The following is a 6,710-nucleotide window of genomic DNA, read 5'->3' as shown; positions in this document are numbered from 1 at the left end:
ACCAGTGGCCATATTAAGCCACTGGGGGAAAGAAAGGAACGCAGGCCTGAAAAGAGGCCTAGCAGGAACAAATTGCCACGGCAGGAAATGCCAACCAACATGGTGGGAAAAGAATTGGGTTGAAAAAGAACACAAGGCCCAGTACTCGGCAAAGCCCAGGCCTTATGGGGACAGAAATCAGAGCAGTAACTCGCGGGAAGCCAAAACGGACAGCAGGCGCTGCAAGCAATGTCTCCAGCCCACGGCAGATGCATGAACAACAGCAGCCTTCAGACATAAACCACGCGCAAGGCCCAGACACCACCAGCCTGTACCCAGCCAATACAGGCATGGTAGGGTCATGGGTCAGAGGTAAGAGGGCATGGTTTGGAGGTGGGGAGAGAGGAAGACCTGTTTTGAGGTCTTTGCTCAGACTCTTTTGGGGAATACGTCTTGCTGGGATGGCATATCACCAAAAGAGGCAAGGCTGAGTGGGGACCAATAGGTGCATGCCTTGAGGGATAGGAGAGAGAAACATCACCGCGGCAGGACAAGGTGCCGCGGCGGACTAACAGACAAAACGTTGTCTATGTCTGTAACAGAGGGGCTCGCACATCGCAGTAAGGGTCTGCAGTGCGCCCAGACTAGACGAAAAACGGTTAGAGGGTAGAATAGTAAAGAATCGATCTCGGCAGGCTCTATAAAAGGGCGCCTCTGCCATGTGCAAAAACAACAAGAGGCACGAGGCAATACAACGCAACTTAAAAAGAGAATACTCTGTAACTTGCTTAGAAAAACAGAGTAGGATAATACTAAAAAACGATCAAAGTGGAAATTACTAAGAAAGGACTGGAAAAGAAAGAGAGAAAGAGAGAAAAAACGGAGCGAGTGAGAGTGGCATGCACCGATAAGCCCCTTCCCTTCTTTCCCTCTCGAATCACTGCTCTCTTCTACAGTTATTTTGAGAAGTGCCATTCAGGTCCGCCTCCCTCAAACCTATTAACTTCCACGGCAGGAATCCCGTTTTCGTTTCCTCAGAGGTTAATTGCATTGAGAAGGGGTGTTCTTTCTCTTTGGCCTCACTCCTGCGAGTCAAACTGAATTTATTTACATAAACTGTGGATTAAATATCCGTTACCATTTGCCCTTATTATTTATTTGTCAAAATATTGCTAAATGTTATTGTAGTTTGGCCATTTCTTATCAGAAGAACTATCTGGTCATTCCAGAACACAGGAGTTTGCTTTATCAATTATATCTGCCGGCCGCAAGCTCTTCGCTGGAACAACCCTGTCTGCGGTAAGTACCCTCCTGGCAGACGAGGCATAGTTCACGCACAAACCGACCAAGTTGAGTTCTAGTTGGCCCGGTCTCGACTCCTACAACCCAGAACACTTGGGCCTACATTCACAAAGGACCAGCCCGGCCCAACATAGCAAAAAAGGCCCCCACAATGAGCTTGCCATTATCCCTTACTTTCTTTGTTTACATTGCCTTAGGCCTGCCGCGGCCCATTCTTGCTTTTTCATAACATACATTGCTCATGGGTGTCATTTCTTTCTTTCCGGGCCCTTTAGGCCCATTTACTTCCTCAAGACCCATTTATTCATGTTATGGGCCTGTGTCCTACCTTTTCTGCCGCTTGGGCCTAAAAGTCTTATTCCATGCCTGCCACTCTTATTGCCTGCTTCGCTAGGTTGGGCTGGCTTTACAGAAATGACCCTCAACATTTAGCCCCCTGAACATATGGAGCGTTCTTGCGGTTCATATGTGAATGAAGGACTTTTTTGTCTTTTCTCACTTTTTCTTTTCCTTCGTGGGCTTTTTGAAACCACAAATTCCTTCCTGCATAGATATATTTTTTTCTCTTGCCGTGAACAGTGACAACTCTTCGAATTTCCCAAAATGGTAGTTGCTTTAAAACATAACTGCTGCCTCATTAATTTCGTTCTTTTCTCAATGGCTAACATGTCGCCTCTCTTCGCGCCGGCCTTAATAACTCAGGTATTTAAGAGAAGAATCCCTTCCCAACGCAGACACAAACTCCTTTTATTTCAAAATATTTTCCTTTCCTCATCATCATCTTCTTCTCGAACACCCATCTCTCCCTTGCTTCGTTCAAATCCTTACACTATGGCACTGGTGAAAACGCCAGCTTCTTCTCGCCGTAAAGGGAAAAGCGTCGCCGCAGATCCTCCGGTGGAACAAGAAGTAGAAAAGGAGGACGTGCGCTCCAATTCGGACCGTTTTGAGGAGGAGGAAGAGCGGCGCGACCCAAACAGCGAGTGGGCCCCTCTGATTGATCCTTGGTACTATCCTAGTCCTCAATTTCCTCAGGCTCCTGGGGATTATGTACTGCCGCCGCCGAGCCGTGTGTGGCTCGTTCTTTGCCGGCGAAACCCCGACGTTTCTTGGGCTCCAGTGTCTTCCTCCATCTCCGATTTGGTCATCCGTCAAGGCGTCGCCCTTCCTGTGCCTATTCATTTTGAGTTTGGGTCTGGCACCGCCTTGGGTTGGAAAGAGTGGGTTGACAGTGAGTTATTGGATATGCATTTCATGGGTTTGCTTCAGCGGGCCGGTGTTCTAAAGGCCGTCGTTCTTTCCCGAAGCTTTTCCAACTTCCGAGACCTCTACAATCTTCGCCATTTAGTTCGCCGGTGGTGTTCCACCCCTCACACATTCTTTTTCTCTTGTGGCGAAGTTACGGTCACTCTCGAGGATGTGGCCAATCAGTTTCTTTTGCCTATTCTTGGGGATGTTGATCCTGCCGCTATTGAGCTTTCCCCAGAAGAAGAAGATATTGAAGCGGAGTTGAAGAAGAGGATGGCCGGAAATGCTAAGCTATCTTATTGGGTTAGTTCCTCTTCCAAGTTTTCTGCTGTTGCTCATCGTGCTGCCTTTATTACTTTTTGGCTTTCTAAGTTTGTCTTTGGGTCCCATCCCCATTATGCCATAAAGCTGTTGTACTTTCGTTTGGCCATTAAAATATCTGCTGGGGTGAGTCTGCCGCTAGCCCCCATGTTTTTTAGGCATTTATATGTGAAACTAGATATCCTGCGGAGTGATGAGAGTCAGGCCGGTTCCTGCCACATAGTTGCTTCCTCTGTACACAACACTATTCTACAGCAGTTGTTGTTTGAGCGTTGTGCTCAATATTTGGCGAAGTGTAGGCCTGTCAGATTTGCTAAAGAGAAGTACCAATCTTGTCAGCGAGCCATTACTGATTTTTGTGGCAGGTTTGAGCTCGATTTTCCTTTGGCTTTTCGTTGGTCTGGTTTGAAGCCCATCGATTATTTTGTCGTTGAGTCCTTTGATGAGGGTGTTGGTTTTTCTTGGAGAGCTTATAGACAGTTGCGTCCTGGTTATACTTGTGCTGATTCGGTAATGGGTCTGTTTGTTGATACCGTTGGTACTACTACCCCGCTGGCTAGCTTTGATGAGACGGGCATCACATATTTGGCTGCCACTAATCCTGGATGGCTGCCCTATTTGGTAGATGAGGGTGTCAGGTTTGTTCATTACCCTGCCAACCGAGTGAGGAGACAGTTTGGCCTGGACCAGGATATCCCTGATGATCTCTCCTTCCTCGCAGAGTCTCCTACTTCGACTAGGCCCTTTCTGCGGCACACTGCTTTCCACTTTTGGAGAAAGCATTTCAGTGCGGTCACAGTTGCTGGTTCTTCGAGGGAAGGCCTTTGCACCGCTGCTATGCACCTCTATTGGCAGCTTGTCATGAACTCGTTTGATGCAGAGTTGGCTGGTAGTCGCGGTTTCTCTCTTATACCTCCTGAGGGACTCAGTATTGTTATCTCCCCCAATCCTCAATTACTCCTTCCTTCTAAGTCCGTGTTGGCCTATGCCAGGAAACAGAATCGATCTGCCATCTTCGAGTGGGACGAGGAGAAGAGTGGACGGTATTGGCACACAGGTGATTACCCTTCAGGTTGGGAAAAGAAGGTTAAAGTGGTCAACATTCCTGTGCCGGCCAAGAAAACTCCTGCCAAGCTTAAATCTGTCAGCATTTGAACCCCCTGGCTTGAACATAATGCTGCCACGGCATAAATGTGCCAAAGATATCCTAAATACAAAAAAAAAAAAAAAATGTTGGTGACCTCAAATGCTTTTTATTTTTTAATTAGGAAATGTTAACGGATGCCTTAAGAATATTGGTTTATGAGATATTTTTAGAAATTTTTTATGGGAAAATTAAAAAGTAATGAATTTTTTTAACAATTTTCTACATTTCCCATAAAAGTAGTATTAAAACTTTCTTAAAATAATTTATTAACAAATACCTTAAAAACATTCGTTAATATGACCCTTTTTAATTTTGGTGTCGTTTATTTATCTAAAAAATCATAAGAACTAATAAATGCTAAAAGTCTCATAACTTAATTGATATATATTTTTTGTATTTTCAATGAAACTGTCTAAAGTTTAAATATCTCCTACTCTATTGTAAATTGACTATTGTTTATTATTAAAAAAAAAAAACAAAAAAAGGAAATTTTCAGAAGATTAGAATCAAACAAATAAAACTTCCCAATAAGCGATTATCTAGAAGTGATCCAGCAAATTATGCCATTCAGTTTGATTAAATGCTTTTGCTTGTTTGCTTAAAAGAAAATGTTTTTGCTTGACCCTTAGCTGGTTAATTAGTGCTATTTATGCCAGTCCTCGTTTTGANAAAAAAAAAAAAAAAAAAAAAAAAAAAAAAAAAAAAGAATACTCTGTAACTTGCTTAGAAAAACAGAGGAGGATAACACTAAAAAAGGACCAAAGTGGAAATTACTAAGAAAGGACTAGAAAAGAAAGAGAGAAAGAGAGAAAAAACGGAGCAAGTGAGAGTGGCATGCACCGATAAGCCCCTTCCCTTCTCTCCCTCTCGAATCCCTGCTCTCTTCTACAGTTGTTTTGAGAAGTGTCCATTCAGGTCCGCCTCCCTCAAATCTATTAACTTCCGCGGCAGGAATCCCGTTTTCCTTTCCTCAGAGGTTAATTGCGTTGAGAAGGGGCGTTCTTTCTCTTTGACCTTACTCCTGCGGGCCCAAACTGAATTTATTTACATAAACTGTGGATTAAATCTTCGTTACCATTTGCCCTTACTATTTATTTGTCAAAAATTGCTAAATGTTATTGTAGTTTGGTCATTTCTTATTAGAAGAACTATCTGGTCATTCCAGAACACATGAGTTTGCTTTATCAATTATATCTGCCTGTCGCAAGCTCTTCGCTGGAACAACCCAGTCTGCGGTAAGTACCCTCCTGGCAGACGAGGCATAGTTCGCGCACAAACCGGTCAAGTTGAGTTCCAGTTGGTCCGGTCTCGACTCCTGCAACCCATAACACTTAGGCCTACATTCACAAAGGGCCAGCCCGGCCCAACATAGCAAAAAAAGGCCCAACAATTATATATATATATATATAATATTTTTTTTAACTTTTGTTTTGACCCACCTTAAAATAAAAATTTGAACACCTTGACCCTAAATTTTATTTAAACCCAACTAAAATAAATTTGAATATGATCATCTTCTTCTTCTTCTTCTTCTTCTTCTTCTTCTTTTTTTTTTTTTGGTGGAGAAAGTGAATATGATCATCTTAATGCTACTTTCATAATATTTTCACAATAAATGTTTTATGGCAAGTTGTAACTAGTTTTTATTTGGACCCACAATTAGCATCATTTTTTACCTATCATTAATAATTGGCCAACTAGATTTTGTTATAAAATTTTTGTGTATTGAATTTTATTTAAAAAATGTTTCAATTTTTGCTCATTCGTTAAAATAAATAAATCTTCTCTCCGAGACTCTGGCTTACATTATTGTTAACAACAAAATGAAGCTGTTTTTCCCTACACTTTTTTTTCATAAGCAAAAAATTACACTACTGTTACAACCAACAGATTTCTATCTACATATGTTATTCTTTCCCATTCTCCTTATCTCTCTTCCCCTCTTCTATATTTTCTTAGTTTCTCTCTTTATTTGATCAAATAGTTTGAAAAATACTCTACAGATTTCCAAGTCCAAGAAGTCTTTTAGTACTTGCTCAAATTTCAAGAGAAAGACCACGTGTATGATTAAAAAGCCATACACTTTAAAAGCAAAACTTATATTAGTTACTATTTTTTTTTTCTTAGCTTCACATTTACACCTAGAGTCCTAGTTCTACTCCTAGGTATGTTACTATTCTTCTTTATCATTTTTTTATTTATTTAATTGATAATACATATAAATATAATGAGTTATTATTAATTTCACAAAAATTTATGGTTAATTATTTAATTATATTTGTTGTCTTACCGATCCTTAAACTATAAATAACTTTTTTAGACTATTGTACAATATAGTCGTATTGTATACTGAATTGTATTTAGAAAACTATTTTAGATTATTGTATATAATATGGAAGTTGTATGTATAGAAAAAAAATATATCATTTTATTTTTTACTAATCCCCCATGACAAATTTCTAGCTCTGTCATTGTTGACCCCCTAGAAAAAAAATCATGGAGCCGCCACTGCATTTATGGCATGATATCAACAACTCTAATGAGTAAGTTAGGAAATAGGATTAAGGCATAAACTACTTATTGATTATGGTTGTTGTCTCATATTTGTATCAATGAGTCCTTCCTTATGTGGAATTGTTCTTTTGTAATAGACATAAGTCACATAACTGACTCCATTATGACCGGAATTCTTTATCCTTGCATCATAATTGTC

The sequence above is a fragment of the Quercus suber genome, unplaced genomic scaffold (assembly GCF_002906115.3).
Source record: "Quercus suber isolate HL8 unplaced genomic scaffold, Cork oak 2.0 scaffold_756, whole genome shotgun sequence".
NCBI lineage: Eukaryota > Viridiplantae > Streptophyta > Magnoliopsida > Fagales > Fagaceae > Quercus > Quercus suber.
This window is presented reverse-complemented; position numbering follows the sequence as displayed.